A 21,950-nucleotide genomic window follows, 5' to 3' on the forward strand; every position below is an offset into this window, starting at 1 on the left:
AAAAACTGAGAGTTCTGAGTAATATTAATAAAATTCTTGTGAATGTTTGGAAAGCTTTGTAAATCTGAATGATATGGCCAAAACGCATACTGGCCGTGCACACGGCATCGTAGCGTAGCGATTTTGACACTCCATCGTAGTGTCAACTATTTTTTATGGCCGTGGCTAAGGCCTCTCGACCAACATTTACACTACGACGGAGTGTCAAAATCGCTACGCTACGATGCCGTGTGGACGCTGCCATAGAAATGCGGAAATCTTGTCCACAGTGGAACCGGGAGATTAGATCAGGTACGCTTTGATGCTCTCTGTGTCATGGCAAGCGAGGTTTGGCTGTATGTGAAATGTTTCACTACAAACGTGAAATGTTTCATTAGAACAGATGGGTCGGAGGGGGCTTCAAATTGGGAATTTACCATTTATTTTATTAATTTTATTATTAATTTATTTATCTATTTTAAAACCATTTTTTCTTAATAAATGATTCCTTTCCTCTGCCTTCTCTTGACTACTATTATTCCTTCGAACCGATGTATGCAATATTTCATTTTCCAGGTTCTTCAACCAAAGCTTAATTTAATCAATTAGCTTTGTCAAAGTAACCGTGGCTGGTTGTCAGCTTCGTTCTAGAGGTGGGGAAATCGAATCCCTACAAGGCACTCGAATCCTCAAATCCGATTCCCAATCCATCAAACAGTTGAGATACTATATAAACCAATCAATGCTGGTCTGGAAATCATTTATACTAATCGGAATCCCCATGAAATCACTACTGATACCTCGCTGTTTTCGTAGTAAAACAATCCATACATATACGATGTAAGGTTCACCGCTGCAAGTAGTTCTGATGATGTCGAAAATCAACTAACGTATGATTCTTTATTTTTGTTTGTAACGCTGTCTAAAGAATATTCTCAAAGGAGAGTGATATTTTTAATGACAATCCGGTTTCCCAATTCGAATCAAATCGTCAAAATCCGTTCCAAATCTTTAGAATCCGTCAAATGGGATTTCAATCTTCCGAATCCGTCTAGAGATCGAATCTTCGGATCTTCCCGAATCCCGATTCTGCCATCACTTGTACCGATCTGTTGTCGCTAAATCGCAGATCAAGTTGGGAAGGAGGACATACTAGACGCCATTGTGTTAACGGGGGAGACAAGTTGATAAAAGTAACAGTTCTGCAGTGTAGTATTAAATTTGTGATATTCAATGAAGACTGTGCTATTTAAGGTAAGTGCTTTGTGATTCATTATCTTTTATCTTATCTATTCTGCCGAACGTCGTCGAACGGAAGTGAGGTGATCGTTGCGATTGATTGGATATAGTGTGTGGTGTTAGGTGAGAGAAAAATTATTGAATGAACCGCACACCGGTTGACCAAGGGTTTTAAGAATGGACGCCGTACAGACTTCGGAGAATCGGAAATGTCTGATTTGTGCACCGGGTAGTAATGGTTGCAATAAGCGTGATTTGCGTAGTTTCAATGAACAGCAAATGAAACACAAAATAAGTGCAAAGCAAAGCATCCTTTGCCCCCCTGCGAGCGATGTTCTCGGGCTGATGAAATTAAAATGTACCACCGCTTTGCGCTTGTGTCCAAGTTATGTGAGACGCAATAAATTCTTTTGGAGGCTCGCGTATTATTGAACCTTTTTTCGTGTACTATTGGCAACCGTCAGCCGCTGCTGTCCGTGCGGGATATCGCCGTCGATTATGCTTGGTCATTTTCGGTGTTGATTCTTCTAACCTAACCTATCAATGCCTGCTACCATCACAGGTTAAACGGAGGAGGAAAAAACCTGATCGAACGTAAGCGCTTTCCAACGGACGGTTTCCGCTGCCAGCTTTAGAGTTTCATTGGAGGAAGACAGTGGAATAATATTCTCATTGTGGCACCGTCGATGGGATGGGTTGGCGGAAAATGAAAATTTTACCTTCAATTTCCTTTTCTTCGCAATGGTTACGAAGCATTTCCAATCCAACACCGGAAGTCTCCCCCGATGCCGATGCGTAGTAGCAGCTGAAAACGTTCTGGAAAATAAGTGCCTCCTGTCCGCCATTTTGTTTTATGTTGGCTTTGTTCATTTTCGGAAAATCAGACATCGCCGTAGGCGACGTAGAAGTGGTTTTCTGCGGCACGCGCGCACGTGTGTGTGTTTTTGTTGTGTCACTGTGTGCGTGCAGCATTCAGCGAGCGGCTGCTGTAATATTGGAGTAGTAGATTGTCGCGATCGGGCAGAGTAGGAGAGCAGTCCTTTCGGTGAGACAGAGCGAGAGGGGGGATATGAGCGCGAGTCAGAGAAATTGTTTCCTCGCGCCAAGAGAGCAGTGAGAAAGAGTGAGAGAAAGAGACATGTAATGACGTTCTTTTTTTCCTCGATGACTAGCTGGCTTGGGGTTTTTTTTCGGTGGTGCCTGTTTTCTTCAAATTTATGTGGGCACAAAAATCTGCTTGTGTTGGGACCTAGCGACCGTTCTATGGAACCATCTGATTGACGGATGTAAAAAAACATTTGGATGAGTTTTTTGCACTCCATTTTCGAGACCAGCGGGTTGAGCGGAAAGAGCATGTTCTAGGACTCAAGTCCCGCACGTCTCCCTGGTAGAAAAAACTCAACATAATGTTGATCATGAGTTAAGCATAGAACATGTTTTAAATATTCGATAATGGCAAAAAGGATGATCTGCTTGTCAATAATTTTATGAAGGAAAATTGGAATGGAAATCGTGGAAATTTCTTACGGGATCAAATGAATTTTTGTTCAATAACAGTTCTATGAGAAATTGAAATCTGGTTTTGTTTTGTTATCTCCTTGTTTGTTATCACTCAGAATAGAATTTCTTCTTGCACCCTCGTCCGTTGCATGCTATGAACGGATGGAGACGAGCGTTGAGCATTAGAATGAGGAGAACATAACAATATTGAAACAGCTGACTATTGTTGACACCTTCGATATGACTTGAAAAAGTAGGGAACAAAACGGAAAAGCTCGATTACGAGTGGTTCAAATTTACTAATTTTGTACAACAAACTGATATCAGGGAATGGGCAAATTTTGGAATGAAGATGTCTATTAAGTTTTTAAACAAATATACGGCTGAGTATTTCGATCTAACCGGCGGTAATTGCAGTGTTTTATCATTCTCTGGTTTTCTACGTTTAACTGTTTCCCAGTTTTTCGAACACTTTCGGATGATTTGCAGGAATTGTATTGCTCCTAGGATCATCAGGCATTAAGGATGATGTTTGTTGTGTTGAGATAAGCTGGCTTCTATAGAATACTTCCGATACTGAAATTAAAATGATGAACAATTGCCAAAGGCCTACGCCCGGCTAACGTATAAGTAGGTTAACGGAATTTTTTCTAAAATTTCGTCTAACTTGGGTCAAAGGTCAAAGGGTGAAAGAACTCTTTCACTCACGACATCTGTGACAGACAGTCGAACCTGGACTCAACCGGACATTTACTAGTATAGTTCCAGTGCTCACATACGCCTCCGAACATGAACTCCGTCCAAATCTGACGAAACCCTCTTAGTCATTTTCTAACGGAAGATGCTCAGGAGGGTTTTTGGCCCCGTATGTGAGGACGGTAAATAGAGGATCCGTAACAATTACAAGTTCTATGAGTTGCGCTGAGACTTCACTGTCTTACAGTGAATTAGACTCACCAGGGTTCGTTGGGCTGGGCATGTCATGAAAATGTTGTTTTAGTCCGTCCTCAAGGACAGTGGAGGCGTGGTAGGTCTAAATTGTGATGGATAGATGGCGTAACTGAAGCCTCCGGAAAAGCTGGGATACGGAATAGGACCAGTTTGGTGAGCGGTTTCGGATGGAGTTCCGTCAGGCCAAGATCCCTCAGCGGTTATCGGGCCACTTCAGAAAGTAAGTAAGCCGATGGGAAAACGTCAACTCTTAGGATCACCTCAAATCAACCTTCGGGATTGCAAATCCCAAAGCCCCCAAGAGTGTGTGATGTCCATGGGGCCGCGTGGACCTATCGGGTGGAGATACTATTTTCACACACATTTTCAGCCCTCCGCACCGGCGAACGATCGGGAAGAAAATATGTATTCCTTAGATAAGCAGCCACTGTGTTCGAGCCGGCGACTAAAGGGAGGGTCCCTGTTTGCCTGTTTGCCTGTTTTGGTCCCAGGAAGGAGGAGGAGGAGGTGGCTCCTTCACGGATCTCTCCACGTTCGGTTCGGTCGCATTATCGTCATCGGAAATCGTCAATCGTCCGTTTGTGTCCCCTCAACATCATCATCGCCATCGACGACGGTGCGCGCATGCTCCTCCCGGACCCGACCCCTGCGTACACGCGACGATGGTACCGAACTCACACAGTCGCGAAAGCGCGCGCGCCTCTGCCGGTGTGTGATGACCACGATGATGATGATGATGATGGTTCATAAAATGTGCCCCCGCCGTTTCCCCGAAAGCGCGAGAACGCCGCCGTGGAGCCGCGTTTGCACGTCAAATTCGAAGGCTGTGTGTGGTACGGCACACTCCCGCTTCACTCCGCGCTACTATTTCGTGCGCCCACCACACACTAAGCTCGCCGCAACCACACGCAGCTCCACACCACTCCATTCGAGGGCGGCTAGCGTGTGTGGAGCTCGAGCGCGCCATAGCCCTTGAAGAACAACGGGAAGGCACCCGGGGGGGGGGAACGATGGAGATCCGTGTCGCGGTGGCGCGATATCGTGTGGAAACGCACTCGAACACTCGCGCACCGAATCGGAATCGCAGGTAGGCACCACCATCGATGATGGGGTTGATTGTATGTGGCTACTACTGGGGCGCGTGTTTGGTGTGCGTCGTCTACTGGCTTGTGTCGCTACATGTATGGAGAAGATCGTTCGATTCCGCGACCCGCGAGTTTTCAGAACCGCGAGAATGAAAATGGCTTCCGCGCGGGGCAGCCCTCTCGCTCTAGCGGCGATACTAAGAGGGACACAAACGAGGATCTACTACCAAAACCACAAGAAGAGAGTGTGTGGCTTGTACTGGTGGTCACGGTGGAAAAGAAAATACCTCAGTGTAGGAGAAAAGGGCAGACATAGTACGTGTGCTTGAAAAGGGAAAAGAATTTCCTCCAGCATATATGAGCGGTCGTTCTGTGGCTTTGGGAAAAGGCTGTGGTTGTGAACCACATTTTCGTTCCCAAATGCAGTAAGGGTAACGTTCGATCGGTTCGTTCTTTTTTTAGAACACTTCTTTTTTCCAGACCTCTCAATGTCGGGGAGTTGGGAGTGGAAAAACATCTCGATCGTTGAATCCCACGGGAGTTTCATGCTGGTGTGTGGCTTCCAGAAGGATTTCCACACATTTTCAACACTCGGGCGTTTTCTACGGGCTTTCGATTTACGAGCAAAAACGGCCGGGAGGGGTAGCCTCTCTTCCAGGCGAAGTCAGATAAATCACTTTCATCTGCGATTCCTCCGCAGGAGTGGAGCGTTGCTTTATTTTCCTTTTTTTTAGATGGATGGATCGGCGAATGGCGAAATCTTGTATTGGAGTGCGAGGGAGAGCAGGACGGCATGCGAGGAGGACTAAGAAAGAGGGATCTTAATCTGCCCACTCGCTCACTTTTCTGGGCTTGGGCGATGGATGATGATGATGATGTCATCCTTGTGCGGCGGCACACACAACAGATCGTCGATGGATGGAGCATACTTATGCCGCCTCACGGAAGGGATGAGGAGGAGGGTGTTTTGGTGTGGACCCTGTGGCAGTTTGGGAGCGCGAGAGCGAACGGAACCTCGCGGAACCGCGCGTAATATGCTCTGGAGGTTCATGAGACACTACCCTTCGTTCCAACACACATTCTTCAACGCGCCCCACCAAACATAGGCGTGCGGCACCACCACCCGCTTTACATGGGGAGATTCGGTGGTGTTGAGGCTGACGATGATGGCTCCGGCGGCCAAAGGGAAGGAAAATATGTGTGCTGTTGGCCCGTGCGCGACCCGGGGAACTGTACAGCACCGCCACGGGAAACACATACGCGGACTTAAGCCGCCCAGCACACACAGAGAGGCCCTTCGGAGACCAGTGTTTTCTTGCTCGCTGCTGGAGACGCCTTGGATGGGGTTGCTGATGGCTTTCCACCTACGTGAAACCTTGCTCGCACAATAAAAAGCGAAGCACGCACACCACCTCCCATGCGCGGGGGTCTATGCTCACGGGGTTTGAATGGTGGTGGTGGTGGTGGTGGTGGTGTTGGGGAGCATATATTGTGCTCCCGCGTGATCACGGCTCGCGTATGTCGCAATGGAATTTGCGTTTCGCCAAGTGTCGATAAGGGTGAGTTAGCTTAAAAGCCTACCAGCAGGGAATGATGGAATGATCACACTGTTAGTGGGGGCGGGCGGGCAGGTAGGAAGGAAGGAACATAAATGGCAGAATGGGGCGTCGGCAACTACCTTCCCGCTTGCTTCACCCCATCCCTCCCTCCGCATCACAGTTTTCATGCGTGTATGCTTATAATCATCATATATGCATTGGAACTCGCGGTTTATTAGTGTGCCTCCCGCGAGTTATCTCTCTCCCTTTCTCTCTATCACTTTGCGTAGTTTTTTATCTCCTTTTTTACAATGCCACACACCGAATCATTTAGCTGTAAGCTCAATTGCGGTTCGGTTTTGGAGGAAGCAAGAGTGAGAAGAGCCTTCGCGCTGACGTCGATCGTCGACTACCATGTTTTCTTTTTTCCTTCCCTCGTGGGCGATGGGGGGGGATTTGGGGAAAGGAAAGTTCGGGGTTAGTGCTAGGTATGGGCAGCGACTAAAAAGTATGAACCTCTCCCCCATTCCACCACCTTCCGGCGTAGATCGTCTTCCAAATGCCTAGCACGCTCTAACGATCGTGTGTGTGTGTGCGTTTCTTCTGGTGGAAAACCGATCGTCAGTAAGGGCCGGGAAAGGAGACAGCGATGGTGGGGGAGCATCGTCGTAAACTTAAAAAAGCACCGACTTAAGTAGGCCGCACATTTCATGGTTGACTGGGTTTTCCTTTCGGGCACATACATGTTTCTTTCTAATGCGCGCGCATGTCCGGGAAAAGAAAGAAAGCACAAAAAATTAAACGCTCTCGCACACATGGAGGGAACGAACAACCACACTCTGTGGGGTGGTTTTTGTTGGTCTCTCTCTCTTGAAAAATATTCTCTCCACCAAATACACACACACGCGCGCACACAGGCACGTGTGGGGTGGAAAAGGCACAAAGGTTATTTAGGGGGCTTCCTATGTTGCCTTTGCGTACTCTGAGCGGCGGGGGGCTGGTGAAGGCTTGGGGCCGATCGTTCGGGAGTGTTCAAGGGTGGTGGGTAAAACCCACGTTTTCAATTATGGTCGTTCTTGAATAGGATGATGAAAATGGAAAATCCCACTGAAAGTGTGAGTGCTTCCACGTCCGCCTTCACCATTATTGAATCAGAAACATTTATGCTGCTTAGAGAGCATAGCCATCTTTTACAACATAATGGATAGTGCTTCGATTTGAACACCACTGCGACTTTATTTCTTATTTTCTTTGATATAACTTTATCTCAAATTATGTCGTTTTATGTAATCAAACATGTTTCTTTATTCCAGTAAATCATTCAGTAAACGTACGCGTTATTTTTTAAAATTCAAATCACTTAAATTAAGCTCTCCGCTTTCCGTACCTGCTTTTTATGCAAAAAATCATTCTAGGGTTTCATCCAGAACCTTCGTACGTGTTCCATTCCTCCACCAAGAAGAAATGGGGTTTTTTCCCAAACCCTTAAAGTACCTGCGGGAATGTTTGGGTTTTTTCTTGCCATTCCCAAATGCCGAGTCAAGAAGGAAAGTGGCTGAAGATGGCAGTGTGTCGTATATTTGCATAAACTATTAGCATACATGAGGTGGCGGGTTAGCATTGAGAAGGAAGGAATTAGCAAGCACTAAACATGGCCGCCCCACGCGCCCTGGAAACGACTATCGTGTTGGTAGTGGACAAGAATGTGGAAAATGTGTTTGCTTAATTTTCTCATTTAAAAAAGTCATATACACATATGAGTAAGCTAGCTCTAGCGCGAACCGCTTTTGCCAACTCCAAACGGAAAGGTTTCCCCCTGAGGGCAAGTCGTGGCCTGGCCTTTCGTCACGTTATTATGTTCGCATAAAATCCACCCTTCCACGTCGCTCTCTCTATCTCTCTCTCCCTCTCTCTCAATCGCTAATGGGTTTGTGCGAACGGGTGTGTGTAATTATTTTTCGCGCAAGAAAACAAAGTCGCCAACCTTAGCAAATTAACTCTTCCACTCCGCTGAATGTCACGTCGCGTTTAGGATGCCTGGTTTGATGGGGTTTGATGGGTTTTATATATGGTCTATATGTTCGTTAGGCGCATTATTATGGGCAGCATAAAAGGAGGAACGTATCGATGGAGCCTCTCCAAATGACCGTCATGGACATGCGGTGGTCGTTATTTATGCCATTCGAAATTTGTCGGTCAGGGCTTTTCTTAACCGTTGGAGAGTTTGTATGATAATTTTCCATCCAAAAAAATATTTAAAGTATACTCGATTTCGAACACGATTTAGGAAAATTGCCTGTTTTTGACATCTTCTCTACAAATGTTTGGTGAATATTTGGCCGATGGAATATCAACTGGACACGGAGCAGCATGATTTAAATCAACTTTTGTTGATTTTGTTCTGGAAAGTGACATTTGCAGACTTCAATTTGATGTTGGGATTTATTTTTATTTTCAGTTTTCATCGAGACGGTGAAGGCTTGTCAAAGCCCTAAGTCAATTAGGATATTAGTTAAAATCTCTATCCTGTTCGTTGATAAGACCGATTCTTGAGTTTGTGTGCATTGTCTGGTGACCAGTTCAAATCATGTGGACGATTAACACGTTGACGTATTTTTGATAGCCAGCTGTCATTAGTTCTAAAAAGTGTTTGACCAATAAATTAATGAAAATGCAACATAAAAACTGTAGCAATATTAAAAGCTAATTCTTTGGGAAGCTAAGTCGTTGGTTAGCTTTAGAAAATCTTTGGTTTTTTTAATATCATAGATAAATTTTATCAAAAACGATTGTACTAAAGAAGTGTGCTAAAAACGCTTGGCAGTCAACGTGTTGAAGGATTAGAAAATGTTCAGATGTTGGCCAAACGTGTCTTGTATTATGGTCCAATCGCATGCCCCGTCCTCCGTTTAGGACTAGCTGTTGGTTATTTGGACTCGATTCTCTCGAAAGCAGTAGGAAAGTTTCACAATGTCTTTGTGTTCAGATACTTATCTCAGGTTCTGTCGACGTTCCTGATCTGCTAGAAAAACAAATTCAATCTTTATGCCCCATCAAGAATGTTGAGAAACGCAAACGTTCTTGAAATCAAGTAAAAAAACCTGATTCTCTTAAAATTTTCTTCTTGTACTGTTATCAGGTTGAAACTAAATGGCATTAAAATGTACCTTCACATCGAAGGGTTAACATTGGTAGGTAGTTGGGCCGAGTCCAAGCTCGACGCACGGCCGTTGTTTTCGTAGGCAGCAAATTCAGGGTCTTTCCTGCTTGAAAAAACCGCATCGAGTACCTGTTTGCGTTAGAATTTCCATTGCAGCCGACGTTCGTGCAACATTAACCTTAACATCGACGGCGTCGTCCAACACACCGTTGCACCGTTTGTTGTCGCCCCGTGTTCGACGGCGTATTTGTCATACTTGAGTGACGCTGGTGCAAAATGCATACTTGACCAACGGCGACGGCCGCTGGTGGCGTGTTGTGTGTTTTCCCAGTGGCGTTTCAGCCTGTTTTTTCTTCTTATTTTTCCCTGTGTATATGTACCTTCCGTCTAGAGATGACATTGCGCTAGGTGATTTTGTGTGGTGTACGGGCTCGCGCAACATCGTTTTCTTCCACTATTGCCTAGCACCACTCACACGTATGATGGGGGGATGGGCCGCTGGTCGTGTGCGATACCGTTCCACACCACACTCAATTGCGAGCAGATTTTCTTCTTTCCTTCCCCGAACTTGCACCTCTAATCGCTCAAAAGTGTACAATCAAGAAAGCCCACCGAACCTCTGACGTGTCTCCGGTTTCCTTCCATCCCCCCGAAATGTATGTTACATTCCACACGGGGTCTAATTTCGAAGGCAATAATGTTTAGTATTGGGGAGCGCAGCTGCGCTTAGTAGTATGACATGACAAGTCGCAGCTCGTCAAGGGTTAAACTATGTGGGCGGGGGAAGGTGGGCTGTCAGGGGTTTGCGGAATAGGCAGCTCGTGGAGTTGGTTGTGTCGCACAACATCACCTTGTCTTCCACATGGTTGGGGCACGCACACATCGGCACACGAACACAGCCGCCGAGATGAAGGAGGTTGACCTTGAAATGTGTAGTTGTTGTTTGCATGTTATATTTATGATTATTTTACATGTACCTCCCCACTCTCGACCCGTCTAGGGCCTAGCGGAGGTGGTGGAAAGGGAGCTGGGAGGGGGGCTTTTCCCATCTCCTACCTCAACCACCGTACCCACAGCATCCCGTGACGATCAGTCCATCTCCCTCTCACTCGGTTTCTTAACTCGTCGTCGTTCGTCATGTCTCCGTCGTGTGGCTTTGTTTAGACCACATTTCAACCAGTTTTCATTTTTCCACATTTTTTGTCTGCTTCTCTAACTTATATCGATTAATCTAAGTATGCTACCAAGTCTGTCTCCAGGCCAACGCGAAAACGGTGCCCCTCCACATCGACATCGCGGGAGGGGAGGAGATATTTTTTAAACTTGCGTTTTGCAGTTCGTTTAATGTAGAAGGGCGCCCTCCTCATCGCTCCATGTGGTGGTGGTTTCGTCCAATTTTTTTACGAGGCCATGAAAAGGTTGTACTTGATCTTGATGGGTTTTTTTTTGTACCCGTGATGGTTGTCGTCGTGCCTTTAAGCTACATTTTTACCAAATGGTGGAATGTGATTGGCATCGAAGATATTTAAATCACTTTTTTCTTTGGAGTTATGCTTAGGAGTATATTGGTTTTTTTTATTTGTCTTTAAAACAGCATGGAATGAAACGAAACGAAATTTAGTTTGCTTTCTACCTCCTTTTTATTTCATTGTATCCAAGCTTTTTGTTTTTGTTCATAATTTACAATCTTAATAAAAATATCTCTTATTGCAATCCTTTACACCTATAACAGCTGTATGCTATTTTTTCACATGTAATAAATTCTCCTTATCTTTTTTGACATTGTGAAGAATTAAATTGTTTACTTACAAAATGTCACGCACTCGCTTTTAGCTAATATTTTCATTCGAAAAATCTCTTTCAATTATAGCAATGAAAGTGTATCAATTGTAAACCTGATTGCAACATTTATGTGCTTTGATTAAACATACAGGGTAGAGGTTCTAGAAGAAATGGAAATGAGTGATTTTGGGCAAATAATAGTTACTTCAGATTCTTTTTTTAGGCATAAAAGAAACACAGTAGAAACATGTTCAATTTACTTATGATTCTTTTGACTCGTGTGTCCAAAGCAAACATGTTTTTGGCAAAAACAACCAGTTTTTGCTTTTCAAACTAATCGCCCATCACAGGGGCTATAAAATGTGGATTTGCAGTGCAACATATTTTCCCCTACACGTTCCTAATAAATTTGTTAGAAACACTGCCCTTGCAGAGTTATTCTCTCCCATGTGCTCGTTAGAACTCGTTTGCTCGAAGACTAGTTCTACTGTAAACAGGGCCAGCATACCAGATATACACTTCTTTCAAACCAATATTGATGGCGGGTGAAGGTTAGTAAGGCAGTATGAAAATGATTAGCTTCCCCACTGTGTGTGAAGGCCAACATCAAAATGGGTGGAAGGGGGGGAGGGAGGAAAATATGCTTTACCTTGCCATTAGTGCAGTAGCAGCAGCAGCAGCATGCGTACGCAAACTACCTCCACCACCCGAGGTGTTCGGCAAATTATGGTGTACTAGTGTGCTGTGTGTGTGTGTGTGTGTGTGTGTGTGTCTTACTTTTTACACTAGTGGCCAACATTTATCATCATTGTCAGGGAGTGCGAGGTGGTCGAGTTTGAAGGAAAGACCTTCTCAACACGCGACGGAGGCTTTAGAAGCATTTTTATTTGCGGGGGGCTGGCTAATTGAACGGGGGAACTATGTTGACCGGTCGTCTATGTTGCTTTTGAGCGACGAATGTCATCGTCATCACTGGTTCGTGCCATTTTTTTTTGTTAAGGAAACGAGTCCGAAAGTCCATGCTCGTGATGTTTTATTAGTAGATGATGACTTTGGCCCGCGGCTTAAGGCTACACGCGGCGGGGTCTCGAAGGTAGCATTGTGCTTTCGGAGAGGAGGAGGCTACATGTGACCTTCGCGAGCATTAGCGCGTTATGTTTTGTTAATCAGCCACGAGGACCAAACGTGTGCACACGAAACTCACATAAAAAAAATCTGCTGAGTGTAGGGAGGGGGTGGGAGATGGATGGGAAGGGAGGTGTATGCAACCCCTGCAGTTGGGCTTTTGGGATTTGATGGATTCTGGCATGGACATGTGTGTGTGTGTGTGTGTGTGTGTGTGAGTGGTTGTTTGTTGTAAGCCTGTTTGTTCAATCGACGTTAAGGTTGGGTGGGTTTTTTATGGATTTGCCTCACGCGTCGCCCTTTGCCGGTCACCCCCTCTTTTCCACTTGGTATGCAAAACTGGTCTTAACGCACATACATACACTCACACAGGCAGGCAACCTCACTCATATAGAACTTTAGCCAGCGAACCTCCCCGACATTAGTTTGACGCGATCGGGTTGCAATATTCGAATTGACGCAAAAAAACGTTCTCGATCTTCCGCCGGGACGAGGGGTGGCGGCGTGACAGGACCGGATCACACTCGGCGAAGACGTGGAAACTTTGAAGGAAAAACCACACATCCATCTCCACGTCCAAACGGATCCAAGAAATACATAAAAACCTGCCCTGACTTTGCCGTTTGACTTGGTTCGTGACTGGCGGTTGAGTGTGTTTTTTTTTTAATAAATTCACTACACCATCCTCCGCCTCACCGTTTGCTACCCATGCATGACGGTGCACCACCGAGAGCGCGTTTTGTTGTGTTGTTGTTGTGGCCAGAATGGAAGCGCAGCAGCAGCCATTTGCTTGCTTGCGATCTCTCGGCGGCCCCGTGGCGAATTAACCGCGCGCCAAGTCATAGCATACACACACACACGCCTTTGCGAACAACCTCCCTCCCGCAAGGAAAGCGGGTGACCATCGGGAGGCATGCGCCAAAGGTGGAAGCGCCGGGGGGGTTAGATGCATTTTGGGGCTGCAGAAAAGAGGGTAAAGCGGGTGCAATGCTGAGCGTTAAATAATTTTTAGCGGAAAATAACACACTCGCATTGGATGTGTGTGTTGGTGTGTGCACATACTGTGCAGGGGTTGTTGCACAGAAGAAAGAAGCGGATTGAAGGGGTGCGTATGATGCACGCGCCATTTTTCGACCCCTGCCGTGTTGCGGGGTGGGTCCGGGTGAGTGTGTGTGTTAGTGCGCCGACTTCGCTAAGGGTTGTTCCTGTTCTGAGCCACTCGAACTCTCCTTTCGCACCCTCAACCGTCTCCTCCACCAACCCCCGCCATCCCCTCGTTGTGGCCTGTTTTCCATAAACGAGATGGGGATTTTTGTGCCCGGTTTTGTGAGCTGCACTTTTTTTTTTGCTCTTTCCTCCTTACATCTGTGTGCTGGCTTTGGATCAAACACAAGAATTTTTCTTTGTGCGAATTTTACACCGCCTCTCTTCCGACCTCTAGGTTTGTTTTGGAGGGTAGAAGTCGGCAGGATTTTTCTTTTTGTTTTTTTTTTAATGAGGTGTTCTTTTCCATCAAATGTTTCGGTGTTTCTTAATTTTTTCTCAAACCTTACGATTTTTTCATTATTTGTTCCATCAGCCGAAGTAATTTTGTACTATAGCTAAATGGGAAAGTTTGAAAATTCGGAGCGCATTGGGTTTTTCCCATTGCAAAATTAAGTGCCTGATTATTTCATATTAATCCTAACTCTTATAAAGCATGAGCCCAGACAAGGTTTAGTATTTCCAGACAGCTCCTATGTCACTCTTTGAGGTAATGTTCCGCATTTTTCCCCGTTACATGTTGTCTTTGTTTATTTAAATCAGCTTGTTTATTTAGGTTAGAAACGTGCTGTTTTCTGTACTTGTTAATTTTATTCGATGTATAATTTTCTATTGTGTATTTAAATTTTAAATCAACGCTGTGATAAGATTAAGTTTTTTAATTGGTGGTAGTGATCGCGGTATAAAGAGTGCGCCTTCATTGTTGTATTGCGCAAAGGAAGTTGAATTTTTTTCTAAGTTCCTTGAGCAGAGAAAATATCACGTTGTTTCCTCCTCGTCCTCAATGGGCACAGCACACACACAGACCCTTCGAAAGAGGTAACCCCGGCAATAATATCCGCCCCAAATAAGTTCCCCTTCGGCAAGAGCGTGTCCGTTTGAAAAGTTTTCGGGAGCGAATTAAGCAAGAAAAAAAGTGGTCCAAAGGAGCGGTGAAGGGCAGCGCCAGCTGGCAGGCTAGATGGAACGCTGGAGTTGCTTTCATTTTGGTGCCTGTTGTTGTTATTATGCCCTGACCCGACCCAACGCACCGCTAGCCCGGTCGCCCCTCGCGCAGGCGAGCCGCAATGATTGGAAAATGCAAAGGGATACCCTTGTGAGCCGCCAATGGAAAAGGCAACCATCTGTCCCGATTTGCCGGCGCATATGGGCCCTTTTTCCGCGCACACACACATTCACAACACATGTCGGCGCATTGTTCTTCCAGTGGTTATGTCCTGTTGCAAACGGGAAGGGATCGTTTCCTCCGTTGTTTGGAGATAGAACAAACGGTCTAACCAACATCCCCTGTGGAATTATAGAAGGCGAAGGATCGAGTAAGGCAGGGAAGGAAAACGGATACCACCAACACACAAATTCTCAAACAGGAAAGGGCACAGGATCTCCAGCTCTTCCGAGGGATGGAGCAGTAACGCAGCAGGAGAAAATATTCCCTACGATACACTGATTGTGGTGCAGGATCGAATGGAAAAGGAAAAAAAATCAAGCGAAAAAGGACATACTTATTCGGTTCCATAATAAACCTAAAAGGATAAAATCAACTTAATTTTCAATATACCATAAGCTCTCTTCAGCTTTACCTAAAGTCATTTTCATTAACAAAAGTTGATTTTCTACTATCCTTTTTCGATCATTTGTGACGGTTAAAGTATATTTTTGGGATATGATTATTTCTAACCATAAAGATTAGGAAACGATCGTTGTTCTTTGAATATTCTTTATCTTGCGAAAGTGTGATCTTTTAGGTCATTTGATTGTACCAATTCATTTTCATATAAGTTGATGTTGAATGCAATAAACGAATATATCAAGCAGCTTTTGTACAAATTTCCCGTCCATTACAAGCTCTTTAAATGAGGTAAAATTCCACTTGCCTGTATTCGCTTTCCGTGAACAATTTATTAAAAAAAGGAATCTGTGGAAAAGGGACACCCAGGGGGCACGCACACACATGCCTAGGGCAACAAACTACCGATGTGGATCGAACGAAAGGACGAGACAAGCAGGAAAAGCGTTTGACGCCGTCGATCCACACAGGAACAGTAACAGAAGGGATCGCTGCAGGGATTTCTTTTTCCAGGGATAATGGGTGTACAAGCCAGTGTATCTGTGTGTGTGCGCGTGTGGATATGGTGGGGTATTATCGCGGGTTGGGACACGGAGCACACGCACCGAAGGGACGAAGGACGAATGGAAAATTCCCAAAAAAATGCCAGATCCAATCCCAACCGACGCCAAAAAAGGGATGAGGATAGGCGAGAGAGAGGGGCCCTTGTGTTTCTGTAACGAAAGTGTGCGTGTGTGTGTGTTGAGGGGCGTCCCGGGACCTCGAGGACACTCGTAGGAAAAAAAAAGAATCGGGGAGGAAATGTGCGCTGATCCTTTGCCTGTGTTCCCTTTGGCCCTTTTTTTTTGCATGTTGTTTCCTTCTTCACTGTTCTTGTCCCCGCTTTCCTCCGTTGGTGTTCTCTCTTTCGTGTCTCTTTTATGCTGCTTGCATTGCAACTGCAGAACAGGATACACGATGCTGCGATGCTTTGGTTTCCCGAAATCAGGGGGTGCTTTTATTTGGGGTGTTTATTCCGTTTAGAGCGTTTCCACCGGGGATGGTTGGAAAACTGTGAAACCACCGACAGCAAGCGACGGGCGGCGGTGATCCAGTCCCTTTTTTCCCTCGTTATTGTCGACAGGGAATGATCCTGAGCCGAACGGCAGGGGTGTAGTGGTGGTGGTGGTGGTGGTGGTGGTGGTGGTGGTGGTGGTGGTGGTGGTGGTGGTGGAGGACTGGACGTGTGTCGTGAATCCGATCTCCCGAGGGGTAGCGAGCGGTTTCAGCGGAACAACAACGTTGGATATTTTCCACGAACGTCTCGCCTACTACCTTACACCCCGCGTGGCGGGAGCTTTCTCGCTCTATCCGCCTGCCGTCGCCACCGTCAGTCCCTTGTGGATCTGATTCGGTACGTGATTTTGGATACGACACCCTTTTCGGACGAGACGACGATCCTCTTCCCTCCCTAGCGGGACATGATGTCCGTGGGTTTCCTTCTATCGTAGGTCGTGGCTTCTTCCTTTATTGGTCGCGGGGTCTATGTAGTTGTAGCCGTCGTGCGACGGGAAAACGGACCCGAAAAGCGGGATATTATCGCCGACGGATGCGCTAACTGCAAGTCGGACGCGGGTAATCTTTTGTGGGGTGGCTTTATGCTCTAAGCGAATGTGTGTGTTGGTGCGCTGTAGCATTCGGTTGCAGTTAACAGTGTTTTTTCTGTGCTGTTGGAACATATCCTTGCCCCGCAGCGAAATAACTCATTATTGCCCTTTGGGGTAACGAGAGGCGCAAAAACTTCGAAACGAGAGATTACTATTTGCCGTACGGAGGGCAAAACATGGGCAAGGGTGTACCCGAAACCCGAGGCTAAAGGGAAGGACGAAGGAAGAGGGAGAAAGCTATGCTCTGCTTCGGGGGTTTCAACTAAAAAAAAACACAAGGGAGACTCCCGCACTCCGTATGCTTTTTCTTTTGTTTTGGTGCGAAGATGAGTTTTTGTTTCTGGCGTCTTTTCCGAAGCCCAAGGAAAACAGCAAACGACTTGCAGACGTCGGAGGTTGAAGGTAGATTGAAAAGGAATGGTGAAAGATAGGTGCGAGCAGTAGTCCGGGCAACAAGTTTTGGCTGGCTCGGTTTGTTTGTTTCTTTGCCCCCAGGTCTGGCTCATTCTCTTTCTCCAAGAGATATGATTTTTTTTCTTTTCCTTTTGAGCTTTTCCTTGGTGCGATCGCCGCCAAGAATGTGGCGCTTTCCAAGAATAGTGATGTGCTCGAAAACAACAGGATGCAGAAAGGTGCGGGAGCGACGAAAATGGAAATTGTGGATGCCTTTTTTAATGTTATTTTTAATGCTCTTTGTTTTGTAAAAGCCTCTTCGAAGATGAGATTTTTTTTTAAATAGGTTACCAGTGACGAAAATTTTTTCCCAATATTTAATCTAATTCGCTGGTTATCTTTTCACTCACTATAATTTTATCATCATGCTGTTGATTCATTTCACTGTGTCAGCCGAACAACAGAAATGATCCGATCATGAATAATTTTATTTTAAAAAGAAAATTGAAGAAAAATACAGCTTTCTATTGAAATAGTGGAAAAGCATCAACCCACGGTGGGAAGTTGGGGAAGCTTCCGATTATTTTTCACCGTAAAAAGGATTATGATAATTTATTCAATCTTTCCCCTTTTTCGGGTTGCAAACATTTGAAATGTTCATTTAAAAATGATACGATTTGTAAATATTCTGTAATTCTGAACGACTCCTTATCCTTTATAGAAAGTGTTTTGGATCCAAAAAGAGACGACAAACCAACATTGGACGTTTCTTGCTGTATAAATAACGTGTTTAAAATAAATTCTTTGTACATTACATGAATCCTCTACGATGTAAGGACTAGGAGACAAATGTAATGGAAGTTTTCTTGTTTGAGGACATTTTCATTTTTCACTCTTACAGATGCTTATGTGAACCGAATTCTGATCGATCGTCGCTTTGTGAAGCACATTGAATGGCTTATTATATGTGGTATCCATGTGTTTTTACCACGCTTTTTTATACCGTGTGACAGTTTGGATACGCTCGGAAAACGCACCAGTTGTTCGATCGCTTGCTTGGATCCTTTCCGATGGCGTTCGGAAAGAGCATTTTATCCCCTTCAGAAGGATCCCTTTTGTTTTCCCCACAAAAAAAAAACAAACAAACAGACACAGGCAGCAGATGTTCAACGTCACACGAACCCGCACCGCGCTTACCTTATGCTCCTCCGGTGCATTGTTTTTGTTTGTGTGTGGTTTTCCTCCAGTTGCGCTTCCTTCCGTTGGTTCCCGTTTTGTTTTGGGGCACAATGGATGGAGTACGCTGCAGTTGCTTTTCCCCGTTTTTGGTCGGTACTGTACCTCCTGCATCCATGCGACAAGACGGACGAAACATGAACCCGCACACACACACACCACCGCTATCCTTACTGCGCCATTATCCTTGTCTCCCTTGTCTTGTCCTTGTGTTTCAGTGTCCATTGGTTGTCCCCGACCAACTTGGAAGGGCCTCCAACCATTTTGTTTTGTACCCAAGCGCGCGTACCTCGGGAAAAAGGAGCATCGCTCGGATCGGTTGTTGTGTTGGTGCGGACGAACGTCACCGTCATCGAAGGATCGTGTCGGCTCAAAACACACGGGGTGGCAAGCTCCCAAAGAGAGCCGCTGTATGTGTCGGTCGGTCCCTTCAGTCCGTGTTCTTGGCGTCCCCTCGCAACAAACAACAAGGACTAACACCAACATTGTTGTGTTGTGTGTGTGTGTGTGTTTGGTTGTTGCGAGCGAAAATATCACAAGGGGGAGATCGGTACTGAACCACCAACACTACTAGCGCTACTAACGACGCCACAACAATTGTTTGTGTGTGTGGTTGTGGGGTGGATCTAGGAATGATTGCAAACGAACGCTTAGGGGATGATTACTATGGACGCCGATGCTGATGATGATGATGAAGATAATGGCGATGATTGGAGCGTGTTTCCAAGTGTTAGTATACGGCCTTCGATGTGCTTGTGGCGGCTTGGTTCCCAACGCAGGTAGTGTGTAATAGGACACCCTTTTTCCTGGCACTGGAAAAAAGAAAACCCACCACTAGCGCATGTCCCAGATCGAAAAAGCTACGGAAATCAACAGAGATCGTGCTGTTTTTATAGAAATGTTGCTTCTACCTTTTCAAATAGGACCTCACAGAAGCAACGGGAACGTTTGGAAAAATCATTTCCCAACATGGCAACAGCTTTTCCCGGCTTTTGCTTTCGGGGTTTTGCGCGATCACATCGCAGGATAAAATATATCACCCCTTCCCCGACGGGGGGTGGAAAAAGGACGACGACGACGAAGGCGAAGACGATGTCGACGAACGAGGGAGAGTATATTTTCCCCCAGTTGCAATGCAACACACACAACACACAGCCAACAACAGCCCGTGGGTTTGGTGGTGCAAAAGGAAAACCGGAAAGTGTTCAACCTTTCCCCCTTTTCTCTTCGTTTTGGGCTTGAGCTTTCCCTCCTCGCGGCTACCCTGCCCGGCTATGCTGCTGGACCCTAATGGTGTTTGTGGTTGTAAATGGCAAAAGGGAGAGAGGATCTACAACACGCACACACACACGCACACACCGAGAGGCTGCTGCAAAACGACGGATCGAACGGCTCATGCGCGTTTGTCGGAAAAATAAATGCACCTACCTTCGCACTGAGAGATGACGGTGAGACGATGACGATGACGATGTTCTACGACTTTCTTGCACTGTGCTGCCCCCTTCTCCTCCCTCATCTTGCCCTTTCGTTTTCCTTACCTCACGCGCGATGCGTCATCCTGCCCCCCCGGGACGCGTCCATCGGAAGTATAGCGTTTGCTTGAGGGGATCGATCTCTCACCAACGCCTTCACGAAGGAAAACGCCACGGCGGGTTTGTGGTATGACGGACGAGGGTTCGAGAAGTTGCGATTGCGCATAGGGCACCCAAACCAAGCCAGCGACGAGATCCTTGTCTGGATTTTTGGAGGTCATTGTAACCGCGAAGGGAGAGGATCTGTTGCCTGAACTCGCGAAACGTTGACTTCTGACCGTTAAATCACGGCCTTTCCCCCAACCGTGTGCGGTGTGGGAAGCGAGGGGAGGGAAGGGGAGGCAATCGTTTTCATTAGCATTTTTCTTCACTTCGAGCGGATTCTGCGAAGCATTTGCTAACCTTCATATACCAATGATCATATACCGGTCTCTGGAGCGGTTATTTAAATGCGAAATGACGACGCCTTCGCCGAGCCTTTTTTCCGATGATCTCGCGTTTCCTGAAACCGCAACACCATATACTGACGGTGGGATTTTCCAAGAAACACCGCGGAAACCTGTAGCTATTCGAGGCCGGAAATGGAGTGAATTCGAAAACTCCCTCCGTTGCCAGGATGACTAATGCATCAGACGCGCTCATTGCTTGCCTCCCTTTGCTTTCATTTGCCTCAAGTCTTGTCTTGTAACAACGGCAGATCGCAATGTTACTAATCTGTGTATCTTACGGGCATTTGTGTTTCATTTTTCTTACTTTGTGAAGAAACAGTACGCAACTGTGTTCCTTACGATCGAGGAATTGCATACATTATCGGTTTTATAGCTTTTTTGTGGTATGGTTCATTTAATCATTTGAAAAGCTCGGAAAATGACATGCAGGCAATGTGTTGCGTCATGCAAAAGAAGTTCTTAATATTACAATAGCTCATTTCGATCGCCTTTCGTTACTTTTAAATTTTTTTTTACATCTGTAACCATACTTTGTTTGTTTGTTTTGCATAATTGCGTTTGTTGTGTTATGTAAAATATTGAGTAATCTTATAAATTTAGCCATACTCAAGATGCTAAATAATAGGCACTGTAGGTTCGTAACCTTCAATAGGTTTCTTATGATGTCCTTCTCCAAAATCAAAGGGTTGTCAAGTTAATTAGAACTTCAAAAGCTCCATAGTATGGTATCAGGCATCTTGTTGGCAAGGGTTAAGGTCTAGTTCGTTGCACTATCCTTAAGATCGACGGTAACCGTTGCCCCCGAATGTTGCCACACCGCCAAAAAGGAAAGGTTTCTATCCCTCCAAAGTGATCAAAGTGACATTCCAACGTGAATCCATTGGCAAAATTGTGTGAATCATTTTTTTTTGTGGTTTTTATTTTCGCCTTCGCGCCACATCTGCGGCTGTGTGCGTGTTTTTATTGTGAGGTTTCACCGAATGTTGTACCTTGTTTTCTCTTTTAATTTTCAAGTCGCTCCCCGCTACCTGCGCCCCCTGCCACTCACTCGCTGCTCTCACCCTCAGGCTTCTTGGCGGATGTCTTGCTAAAATAGTATGGCCTCTCTTGCCCCTCCCCGCCATCTCGTCGACACCTGAGACAGGAAGCATAAAAAAAGTAATCCTCCAGCACAAGGCACCGGTTCCGCCGCGCCACCACTCCTCCACTAATGGGCTAAGAAGTTGTTGCAAAGAAAACGGTGCACACACACACAGGCAGCGTTGGAGGAAGGGTTAATTTTTTATGCATTCCTTTCCTTTTGCAAATGAAATGGACCTGTCCCCGCGGTGGTGCTTTTGCTTGCGAGCTTGCCGTTTTGTGGTGTTAAACGCAGGATCAGCAGCAGCAAGCGCGCCTGAGGAGAGTCCACTCGGAAAACGGGGTGTGCTTACGGGAATAATTTGTGTTTGTGTGTGTGTGTTTGCTTTTGGGAAAAAGAAAAGACAAACTCATTTTTCTTCCAC

At 45.8% G+C, this 21,950-nt stretch overlaps 1 protein-coding gene across 2 annotated transcripts in view; it reads left to right on the forward strand.

The window, feature by feature from the left end:
* The first annotated feature begins 1,114 nt into the window (after positions 1 to 1,114).
* The window catches only part of LOC131282417 (longitudinals lacking protein-like), a 67,166-nt gene continuing 46,330 nt past the window's right edge, over positions 1,115 to 21,950 (forward strand). For both annotated transcript variants that reach the window (XM_058311878.1, XM_058311895.1), the window contains exon 1: positions 1,115 to 1,233. The gene's annotated coding sequence lies outside the window, so the exon portion shown is untranslated. The remainder of the gene's footprint in view (positions 1,234 to 21,950) is intronic.

The sequence above is a fragment of the Anopheles ziemanni genome, chromosome 2 (assembly GCF_943734765.1).
Source record: "Anopheles ziemanni chromosome 2, idAnoZiCoDA_A2_x.2, whole genome shotgun sequence".
NCBI classification, from domain to species: domain Eukaryota; kingdom Metazoa; phylum Arthropoda; class Insecta; order Diptera; family Culicidae; genus Anopheles; species Anopheles ziemanni.